Consider the following 12,508-nt stretch of genomic DNA (forward strand, 5'->3'; position numbering starts at 1 on the left):
AACAAATACACACAAACAGGTACAGATACACGCACATTTGGACACGCACATACACACAGAGGCACCTCTGGTCTAGATATAGACCCATTGATCCAGTTCTAAATATGTCTTATGAAACCTCTGGGTGCTCCTCTTGAGTTATTATAAGAAACTAATGTGAATCCATACAGACTGGAAAATGAGAGAGAGACGCGCTGTTGTGTGTTGTTGATGTCTTCATTCTGCAGTTTTGTGTGTGCATCCTCCGTGTGCCTCAAATAACATAAATATGTTTGTGTGTATGTGTGTGTGTAATGTCCCGTTGGATCTCTGGTGCTGTGCAGTACATGGTGGTACAGAATTACCAGCTACCAGCAAGGGGACTGATCACATCCTATCCTGGGCTCCCTTCATTGCCCTACTGCTCCACATTTTCAAATGAACCCAGAAACCCAAACCCTGCTCTTTTGCTCTCTCCTCACTTACTTTCACTGGAATTGAGATACTTTTATTTTTTCCAGTATTGAGTGCTGGAACTAATGATTATTTTCATTATCGAGTCTTCTGTTGATTCATTTTTTCGATTGATAGATTAAAAAGTCTAAAATAGACCATCACTATTTTTTAAAGCCCAAGGTGGCGTCTTCAAATTGCTTGTTTTGTTCGACCAACAGTCCAAAACCCAAAGACATTCAATTTACAATGATAAGAAGAAAAAACATCAAATCCTTACACTTAAAAAATAAATAAATAAAATCTAACTAGAAAATGTTTGGTATTGTTTCTTGATAAATAACTTAAACAATAAACTGATTGTCGTTCTTGGTGATACATTTTCTCTTCATTAACTAATTAATCAGTCGACTAATCATTTTAGCACTAATTTGATCTTGTGAAAACAAAAATGTTTGAGCTCCTGGACTCAAGTCAAGAAAAGACTCGGAAAGAACAATGAACAGTATGAATTGTTCAATTAATTTCCTCCAAGTATGTGAACAGGACTTGCAGTTGTGCTGTAAGCCAATACATATATAGAAATGACGCTGGCTGCATTTGAGTAGAAAACAGGCTGTTGCTGACAGATTGGTTCTTTACTTTGGTTGTTAAAGAGGCTTTAAGCAGGATTCTTCATGTCCCACAACACTAATGACCGTAATATCTCTGTGTGTGTTTGTTTGGGTTTCTTATCAATATTAATAACTGGGACGGACGATGCTGCGAGCGGGCATCCAGCGTCACAAGACAAATGATTTCCGAGCCGTAAAAACATATGATTAACTGGTTTTATTTTTGTGTTTTTGCAGCATTTTGCATTATGTTTTACCTATTGACGAGAATTTTTCAATGAATCGCTACTCTAACTCCTTAGCTTATTAATTTTTCTGTGGAAGATGAGCAGATACAGGCCACCATAGGATGAGCCATTTGAAATCAGGACTCTGGGTGATAATGAAAGGTTTTAATAAAACTTAAATGTGACTTTCAGTAGATTCCCAGACTAGAAGTACATAGACACACAGTCACGACATCACACAGAGACAGAGACCGCAGGAGTCCCTAAGGTCTGTTTCCAGTCTAATGGTTTGTGGCACTCTTGCCTGCTCCAATCCCTCCTCAATCACCAACTGGTGTAACTTTCCCTGCAGGTGGCTGGAAATGAGGGCAGCAGTTGATTAGAGCAGAGGAGAGCACTGTAATAGGCAGCTGGCTGCTCTGGATAAGAATAGCTGCTTCAGTGCATCTGTCGGACCATAGGTTACTGTGACTTACTGATGCTTTCAGTGTATCCACCAGCACTTCAAGATCAATCAGACATCTAATGTTTGGCCTTCTTTATACAGCCTTACAAGTATGATGGTCCAAAATATACACACCTGTAATATATTTGCACATTTTGCAAATATATTACAGGTGTGTATAGTTTGGATCTTAAGATGACCCTCTCCTCACGTGTCTTGCTCAAGGACACTTGTGACAGAAGACATTGTCACTGTGGAAGGAATCAGGCCTGTGACTTTCTGATAATATAGTTTAATAAAGTCACTTCACCACTAAGACACTTTGCAAGGCATTTTGGTCCAAATGGATCACAGCTGATTTGCTGATTATCCTTCCACTTTATTTTGTTACCTCCATCTTGTTAGAGTGTAGACCATTAGTATTCGAACATTGACACCTTTTTGTTGTATTGGCTCTGTACTTCAGCATATTGGATTTGAAAAGAAACAAATATGAACTTAAAGTGCTGAGTTTCAGCTTTGATTTAGTTTACATCCGCATCAGATTCCCCATGTAGCAATTGTAGCCGTTTTTCTACACAGTCCCCAAACGTAATTGAATACATCATATCATATCATATATCATATCATATCATTTTTGATTTGACTATAGGGCTGCAACTAATGATTATTTTCATTATTAATCGTCAACAAAATGTCATTAAATTGCTAAAAATTGCCCATCATGATTTCTCAGAGCCCAAGGTATAATCTTTAAATAGCTTGTTTTACCTGGACCAACAATCCAAACCCCAAATATATTCAATTTACACTTAAATAAAACAAGAAAAGCATGTTCTCACATTTGAGAACCCACAACCTGTTTGGTAATTTTTGCTTGAAACATTAATTAAATTATTTATCAAAATAGTTGCAGTTTAAATTCTCTGTTGATCAACAAATCAATTCAGTGACTACTCGTTGATTCCCAGACTTCAGGACACACTTGGCATCTTCCCGATGGTGTTCTGCGAGGCCTGTGCTCTAGCCATCTTTATTTCCTGCTTGTTTTGGGGGCTTTTTGCCTTCAGTCTGGTCTTAAGCAAGTGAAACACTTGTTTTGCAATACTGAGATTAGGTAACTGTCTTGGCCAGTCAAGAGCATTCCACTGTTTTAGGATCATTGTCCAACTCTTCTTCTGCAATGTTTTTTTTTCCAAATTTGGTTAAAATTTGCCCTACATTATGACGGAAAGCTAGCTATTGTATTGTTCATCTAATGTGCTAGAGCCTAAACATAGATAAAGTGTCATGGTTCCAAGACAAAGTGGCTGCACTCTGAGTGTTCTTCGAAATGGCCGGCTTAGAGCTTCTCAGGTTTCAGTTTTCATCGCTTTCTGCCCCCCACATAAGGTAAAATGACTAAATTACAAATACACACACAGAAACACACAAACAACACAAAGACGTCTGAGAGCTGCTCGGAACTCAGCTTTTAATTGGAGTGGTGCTTTAGAGGTCTCTGTGCCCCTTCGCTATCACACACATGCACACTACATACACAGAAACAAACACACATAACATGCTCACAGAGGTTTTAATCTAATACAGCCTATTAAAGCTCCCTGAATCTGATACTGAAGTCACACACGCTTATTGTGAACATGTTTGAGTGTCCTTTTGTTTTGTGCCTTTTTACCAGTTTTGGTGTCTGTAATGACTCTTAAATAAGAGCCGAATGTCTTTTGCTGAATCCCGGAAACACCTTAGCTTTTGTTTCTTCCTTGCATTCAAATCAACACATTAAATGGAATCAGGGCTGACCAGGGCTTTTGAGAAGGAGGAGCGAGGACATACAGTGTGGGGAGAAAATAGAGGGGCATGATGTGACAAAGGTCAGAGGACCTAATTTCTAGTATACAGTAATATGTATTGGTAGGAATGTTGGAAGTACCTGGTTCCCACACGACCCTGATATGGAAAATATCCAAAGCATCTACAAGTTGAGGTGCATGTTGGGGTGTGCTAAGTAATAAAAGGTTTCAGGAAGTGATGTTTGTTATGGTCAGAAAAGAGAAAGCCTCATTGATTTCTCAGCTAATGTTCCATACAGACTTAGAGGTCTGAATACTGAAGAAGATGGTAGAGGAAGGATGGATTGCAAAAATAGTTTTCAAAAAGTCATATGAAACAGTTTGTTCACTTCTGTTTGAAGCAGTTTCTATTTGAATTTTTTTTTATATTATCTCACCCTGTTTAACGTACAGTACACAAGCACTTAGTGCATTTGGACGTTCTGCCAGTTACATAACCCATGTCACTTAGTCAGCTGCAGCAGCAGTGTTCTGACTCCGGCTGCTCTCTTCCCGCATCAGACCTGTCTTAAACACAAGAACAGATGAAGAAGAAATGATGAAAAATCACGAGTGTTGCTGTACCATTACATATCTGCCATTTGGAACACGTGATGCCTTTACAAAGTTAGAAGTGATAGGAGCTCAATTTGTTCCCTTCTAGGTTGATTATTTAACTTTTAAAACGTCTATATGGTGTTTTTGACTACAACTCCTCAAAATTGCAATCATCCACACCTCTGAAGCCGTAGTTTTGGGACCGAGAAATGGCTGTATGGGTAGCGTAGTCTTGACAGGAGGTGTGTGCTGGCAGAAGGAAGGAGATGTGTCATCTCTCCCTCTGCTCCATCCGACCTGCTGTGAACTGATTCAGCCTCGACACACTGGCCCCAGCAGGACTGCTGTCACTGGGGAAATGACTACCCCCAAGCAGGCCTGCTCAACCGAGCACTCACTGCTATTTATCAAACTGGCTGTACTTTCTCAGCTGAATTTGAATAAATATACTTTACTGATCCCCGTAGGGAAATTGTCTTTTTGCTTGCCCCCTTTCCAGGTCAGATTGCATTGCAGATTGCAGATCAGTAGGACTAGGTAGAGTGTCGAGTTTCCCTTTTCATACTTTGCCATCAGTTATCACCAACCTATTTACTTTTTTATATGAAATGAGAATGCGCTTGACTTCTTGTCGAGACTGCAGACGCAGCTCTTACTTTGGTTTTACAAGGACTCTTGGTCCCCAATACCCCATACTTCCACCAACAAGATGTCCTGTGGGGACACGGTCATAAGCTTAAGTATGCAAATTACATGTGTATTTGATGAGCGAACTCCCAGGACCCCTCCAGGATCCTTGCAAGGTCCACTGCTCTGCGACCAAGACGGAAACTGCATCGCTCCTCCTGAATCATAACCCCTGAATCCAGTCAATCCACTCCACCGATCATACACCAGTCTCCTGGAGTGTGCAGTAATAACAAGCAGCAAAGGTGTTATCGGAAGTCTTCTCTGTCTGTCCAGTTGCCATTATTGTCAACGGTTGCCTGCTGTTAATGACTCTCTCTCCCTTGACCAAGACTAGACTCACACAATGTCATCGCTGACGTCATGTTTTTGACTTTTACACTCTGCATGTGTGTGTGTATGAGAGCTAAAACGCATTGTATAGTAACGGCCTTTTGAAAATCCCAGTTTACGAGTCTTCGTACTTTTAACTGTGGTAAGTGTAATACATTAAAAAGATAAAACATTTTAATGGCGCTTGACAAGCTGCTGCCGAGCCAGCAACAGGGCGGGTCCAGACCTAATTAGTCTTGGAACTGGGTCCTGCAGCCACTATTCCACCACTTGGTGACTGCTTTCTCTTCACGGAATTGCTAGGCAGGAGGGCCATGAACTGAGATGTGCAAGTTAAGCATCTGATTAGACAAGCAACACCTCCAGTCTGACTGGGTAACACTTGTGCGTTCTCCACTATGACCTTCATGTGCTCTAACTGGTCTTCCCTTCCAACAGCACCCTGAAGTAGCTGCTGCCACAGCACCTGGGGTTCAAGGTGCCTGTAGTGATGCTGAACGAGGGCTTTCAGGTCAAGCCACTCTCTCTTAGCTGCCGCTACAGAAGTAGTAGTAGTAGAATGAATTTGATGAGCTCAGCGTTGCCAAATGTTGCCAGTTCAGCTGTGTCTTCTGAGTTAGCTAGCTAGCTGGGTTGGAGGAGCTGGTCTGCTCACTGTAAATGCGTCGGCTGCTGACTCGTTTGCTAGCAAACAACAGTAATGTTACTGTTAACATCAAACAGTATAACGTTAACTGATAACGTTATACTGTTTGATGACATGACAACATTAATACTAGCAAGCTTACCTCATTGAGTTGGATTAAGTTCCCTGTTGCAGCTGTGGCTGTCGTGAGGTCAGAGGCTGGCTGTTCAAGGTCTGGCTCTTCTGTGCATTTTCTTGATGTAACATTAAAGAAATTGCAGTATCCCATTCTGACCACGACACGCCATTGTGTATCACTAGACTCCTGAGTCTGTCCAAGCGGACTCTCATGTGGTTTTTGTGTAGTGAGAACACAAAAGAGACAAACCACAGGATTATGTGACATTGATATATTGTATAACACATATGTGAAATTTATCCCATTTGTCTGCTGATCATGGCAACAATATCCCCCATCATTCAGCAAATGGGAAGGTTTTCTTCAACTCCGGCATCCATTTCCATCATATTGCGGAGCAGGATGCATTTTCTCCTTCATTCCTTCCATAAATGTCCATCGTTATTTATGACAGATGAAGTCCAGGTACAGACTTAATTTCTGCCTGAGCTTCTCATGGCCTCCTCAGAAGATAAATAAATCCTTCAACCGCAGTGATTTACTGAAAGCTACCAGAATAAACTTAATGTATTTTAGATTTTTTTCCACTGTGGGTGAATGTAGTGCTAATGTTGAAGGATCAGTCACTGAAACCGTCCATTGATTGAGTTGCCTGTCGACTCAACTGCTGACTCATAATTCTAAATCAATTCTCAATTGAATAAATAGAAAGGGGCTCTATTTTCAGGCTCTTACATCACTAAAATGTAATCTGAAACATAACTGGCAGTTAAGCTAACTGGTCTTAATGAAGGTCACTGTCTGACCGAACAGGAAAATACAGATAAAAGGGTGAGACTACGCAGCTTTACTTATAAAAGTTAACTACATTCATTTGGAAGCATGTTACAGTCTCCTGCCTGTACAAGAATAATTAAATGAAAATATCACTTACTGACCAACATCACTGTTCAAAGATTTTTTATAAAAACAGAAGTTGGTGTGTGTGTGTTCTGGAGTTAGGGGGGGTAAAACCCCTCGTTATCCACATATGGACCGAATAATTTTCTTCGCCTGACCAGAGTTGGCTGACGTTTTGTTAAGTGTTGCAGCGTATATTGGTTGGTTGGCTCATTTGCTAGTGCTGGAGTTCGGTACTCCGCTTCGCTAACATTAGTCTCTGGGTGTATTCACAAAATACTTCCTTTGTCTTACAAAGTTAATTAATAAGTTATCCAAAATATTCCCAAAGACTTGCCTTTTTTGAAGATATAAAATAACTTGGTGTGTGCACGCTGCACGCTGTCTGGGTGCTGCACTGTACTCTTGGGGGTCTTTTTGTCCCGTTAACGTAACGTTATTAATGACGTACAAAAATCGATTTTTGCCATTTGTGAATCTATTCAGAATCGTAGAGGATGAGAATTATGATTCTTATGTGAAATTATATTGTCCCTGTCATCCAAGTTAACATGTCCTTTGAGGTTTTTTATCCTTAATTGATTGAATTTAAGGATTGCCTCTTTCACAGGAGTAATGAAAGGCATGCATTCCATTCCATTCACTCATAAACGTTGATACATAATGTTGATGAACATATTTACTAGTTTATATTTCTGTTGGAGTATTAGCTTTCCATGGGAGTCTCCAGTGGGAAGAATGAGAGATTAAATGTATGTACACAGGCTGATTTTACCTTTTAAAAAATAAGTGCTCTGTCATGATGATAACTTGAAATGTTGCTAGACTTTATAACTTGCATCTAGTTGTTTGCCATCACCACAGACATTGCCTTTTTTTGTTGTCTAAAATGTAACCTGATGTGTGTGACAGCCAGAGAGGCTCCTATTGCACCTTACAGTGAAACAGTCTGTATTTTAATTGCATCCTGAATGCTTACGGTACTTTGAAAAGGTCACCTGTTCTCAGGAAGTGACGGGATGATGAATGGCGACAAAGCCAGCACAGAACACACCTTTTAAAAAGAGTTTGTTTCCTGTGGCCTTGATGGATAGAAAGGAGGTGTTTTACAGAGGTGGTGTGAGGTAAAGAAGCGACAGGCAGACACCTGCAGTTTGTATCAACCTCTGGAGAGAGTCGGTCCCCACAGGAGGCTGGAGCTCCCCCTTCAGGTCAAGGTGGTTAATGTTAGAAGTCAAGTTTTATACACACACACACACACACACACACACACACACACACACACACACACACACACACACACACACACACACTCATGCCTCCTTCTCCCAGAAAATTGTGATTGGGATATTTAAATGGACTCTCCTAGGTGTCTTCCTCATACATATGAATCTGTCTTAATCTCTCTATGCCACTTGAATTTAATATGCCCGACTGTCATGAATGTAAATGAACAGCTTTGCTAAAGCATCTGAATACAATTGGGATCCATCTGTAATAACAACTACAAGCAGCTAAGTGTAAACACTTGTCCCACCTGTCTGTTTCCCCTCTCTTTCGCTCGTTCTTCATTTAATTCAGCACTCTTCTTCCAAAATTCTACCTCCCCACCACCGACCCCCCTCTCCTATACAAGCTCTGATTTCAAACGCTATACCTCCATCACTGCAGGTCCCTCACTAACACCATTATACCATTCAGATACCACTTGATATCATCGGGATGAGCGCTGCGCCTCTCGGCATTCAGACGCTCTTATCTGATTATATCCAAATTGAATCAGCCTGCCAGCTCTGCTATCACACTGCAATTCAAACTCATCCAGATACGGGAAGCTGAAATGTGGCATCTTTGATCAAGGTCTGTTCAGTTTGGCCTCGGTAGGATGTGTGATGTGACGAACAATGAGCAAGTGATAATTTTATTCCGCAAATCAAGATTACAAATGTCGGTTAATAATAAGGATTACAGCATCTAGCATCATTTAAATAATAATCACACAGCTGTAGCATTTACACACCAAGGATTATAAATGACTGTACTCTGCTAGTACTGTTATATGAATTCTATACATGGGACACAGGGAAAACTGACTCTTAAAAGCGACTGGATATATTTAATGATTGAAAAGAGTATTTCTGTTAGAGTAGAGAAACTCAAAGCAGCAGAGTGGTGTGTATGACATGACTCTGTTGTACTGATGAAATTAGTGCTGTAAAAATGTACATTATACTGAACACGTAAACATGTTGTCTTGATAGGAAATTTTGAGTGTGTATTAAAAGTAAACAGCATTATCAGCAATTTTAAATGAGAGCCAATCAGAAAACATTCTCAAACTAAAATATAAGATGTTATAAAATAGGGGAATTAGTCTGTTTCAAATAAAAGCCTGCTTCTTTCTGCATTTGAGGTTAATAAAGAGGGATATTTATGTTCTAGGACAAGGTTTTAATGGTCATTTCCTAAGGGCATGTGTGATTTTTAATTGATGACCATCTCAAATTTGTATCAAGCTGTTTATTACTACAATCACATTTTGATTTAAAGGGTAAACTGGGTAAATGGGTAAACCCTTAACACTGTCAACATTTCTCGTGCCTTTGTCTTGTTGCTTTTCATCAGTTTGAGTAGTTGGAAGTTTTGCAAGAAGTAGAGGTTAAAATATGGCTTCTCCTGTGATTCAAAGCCATTTGATAGGAGGCAGGCTGTTTGGTAAAAGGCATGTTAGTTATGTAACAGAAGGGCCTTGGTGAGTGTGATAATGATTCAGACTGGTCTAACCAGGCGCTTTTCTGTTGCATAACTAGTTGACACCTCTGTGTCCCTTCCATCCACGCATACACAAACACTTTATTTAATGAACTGAAGGAGCATAAACAATGCACATGTCCTCCGTCTCGTACTGTTACTCGTTTAAAGTTTCTCAAGCAGCTTTTCCACACTGCACATACACACGGGTACGGGCACGAGTATCATGCTGATTCACTCCTATAAAATCACAGACTGGGGAAGTATGATCTAAAGTAAGCAACAGGTGGCAGAGAAAACAAGTTGACAGCAGTAAAGCAACAGTAGCTCCACCTCAAACTCTGTTTAGTTTGTTTGTGTAGAATATATGCTTCTAGTGTTTCGCTGTGAATCTGTTCTCTAAAAGCACTTCTGTGCCTCATTGTAAGACAGCATCATACAATACCAAAAAACACCAGTTGTGACACTATATTATATCATATTTTATACCCTTCTTACTATCAACAGCTTGTTTAAATTTCACACTCGGAAGTGTAAAACCTTGTAAAAGCTTCCTTGTTTACCCACAAATTGCACTTGCTTTTGTAACATTTATGTTTCTCCAAATTAAGACCAACTATTCCATAAACGCCATCAGCCCCGTGGTCTGATGCCTAGAGTTTTTCATCTGAAATCATTATTGTTCAAAAATGTGAAAGGGCTTTTAAAAGGTTTGACATCTTTCAAAGCACGTCTTTGTTTGAGTCAATATAATATTGGATCATTGCAAACAAAATGTCTCCATCAGGTCTGCCAGCTCCTTAGTCACTTAACTGATTCAGATCCTTATTTTTGGGCTGCTCAAAATGGAATGTACAAAAGATATCTCCCCCCACACGAAATGTCTCATTTTCTCTTAAATGTAAGACAATGTTTAACATTTTGCTTTTGAATTTGGGCCTAACTGTATTGAATAATGTGTAGTAGAACTGTTCATAATTGATTAGATTTCTACTGTTGGTCATGGATAAGTTAGTACATAAGACAAAGTAGTATTTTAGTAAGGTATTGTTCCACCAGAGCCTCCAGAACAGCATCATAGATTCTCCAAGTCTGAGGAAGTCTACTGTAGGGATGAATGCCATTCTTCCAAAACATATTCCATCATTTGGTGTTTTAATGATGGAGGTGGGAGAGCGCTGTCTAACACTGGAGTCACACTGTACAGTTTTATTATCTCCAGCAGGCGTAAGCCTGGAGGGGATGAGACGTTTGGTCGTGCGTGTGTGTATCTGTCCACAGCTATTCTCGCATACTACTGGACCCATCCGGCTCATATTTTTTGTGCACATTTATGACTATAAGCTCAAGGACCTCTCGTGGTTGCGGTGATACACAATTTTTTGAAAAACCTATTTTATTGACTGCTCTGTTTTATAGTGCCATTGACTGCTGACTCCTCACCACTCTTAACCCGGCCGGTAGGTAAGTACGTTAGGTACATAAGTTAAGTTATGTCACGTAAGTTAAATATGTTGACTTTTGGTTTCACACGGGACACGAACAGAGGTCTCCTGGGTGAATGTCCTGTGTTTGTTTGACCCATCCATCCACTCCGGCCTCATCCCTACTTTGTTGCTCTTTACACCTGACATTTTTTTTTTTTGACATTTGCGACATTTTCCCCTTTGCACACACCGTCTCTGCACAATATAAGTGATAACACACAAAATGACTAAAGAAATGAGCAGTGGTGAAAGTTACTATATTCTGTTATGATCAAAGAGTTGATAAGCCATAAGCAGACAGCGTTAGCTAGCATAGCTAGTGATTAGCTGAATTAAAAAGTGATTGACAACTGGTTCAGGCAGCGTTTTTGACTGACAGTGGATTGTAAGCCACTGATTGGCCAAATTAAAAAATGATTGACAGTTACCACGCCCTCTCAAAGTCTCCGGTCTGCAGAGATTCAAACTTGTAATTTTTCAGCCCTGTAGGTTGCCGCTTGGTCACAACATGGGAGCTTACATTCTAATCACTCACTATTCAAACATGATGGCCCTGTGCTGAAAAAATAGGAGGTCGACAGTTTTACTTTGTGCAATGTACTCTGAACGCAAAACAAGACGAAATGTATTTTCAAACGGCAGCGAAGTTCCGTTTTAGTTATATTTGAACAAACTCTAAGTCAAGACGACAGTTTTAACCACAACATGTAAAATACTACTCCAGTAATATTAAAACAAGCTCACTATAGTTTAAAACTGATCTTTTATACCAAAGTTTCTGGATTGCCAGAAATCCATCAGATTGTCCAACAGTCGGATCGTTTGGGCAGTTAATCAGGCGTCCGTTACCCCTTGTAGATTGAATGTCAAACAACAGCCGATCTGGCAGAAATTCATTCAGATTCTAAAATTAGTCGGGGGCCGCCAATTCTGTCTTAAAATCTGGCTTAATCCGAGCAGTTTCTGCCTAGTTTTATACATCGCTCCAAAATCTCCCAAAGGTGTTCAACTGGGTTGAGATCTGGTTACCGGAGCATATGATTCACATCATTTTCATACGCATCAAACCATTCAGTGACCCCTCATGCCCTGTGAAGGTCGGCAGTGTCATTCTGGAAGAGCACTTCCATTAGAGCTGTTTTACTGAAGGATGAAGTCGCTTAGATCTTTTCTTTTGCCATCCTGATCCAAAATCCAAAAAGTATTTTTGTACATGACGCAGAGAATGACAGGATGTTGACACTTTGTCTTTATGTAGCACTGTTTGTCCTTTTTGATGAGGCCCTGTTTTACCATCAGTCTTTGAAGAGTGGAACTGGACTTAAGTTGGAAAGTTGTTCATATTTTGTGTCCTTGCAGTTTTCGTCAGTTTTAAATGTCTTTTAAAAAATGTGACTTTTCTATCTTGCAGTGGTCGCCCTCTCCTGTATTGTTTGGTGTTTCCTTGAATTTTCAGATGTCTTGAATAGGAAAAACAT

At 40.1% G+C, this 12,508-nt stretch overlaps 1 protein-coding gene across 4 annotated transcripts in view; it reads left to right on the forward strand.

Moving 5' to 3' along the window:
• rptor (regulatory associated protein of MTOR, complex 1) overlaps positions 1 to 12,508 on the forward strand; it is a 187,686-nt gene that overhangs the window by 53,923 nt on the left and 121,255 nt on the right. The gene's annotated exons all lie outside the window — the stretch shown is intronic.

The sequence above is a fragment of the Siniperca chuatsi genome, linkage group LG3, assembly GCF_020085105.1.
Source record: "Siniperca chuatsi isolate FFG_IHB_CAS linkage group LG3, ASM2008510v1, whole genome shotgun sequence".
Classification (NCBI taxonomy): domain Eukaryota; kingdom Metazoa; phylum Chordata; class Actinopteri; order Centrarchiformes; family Sinipercidae; genus Siniperca; species Siniperca chuatsi.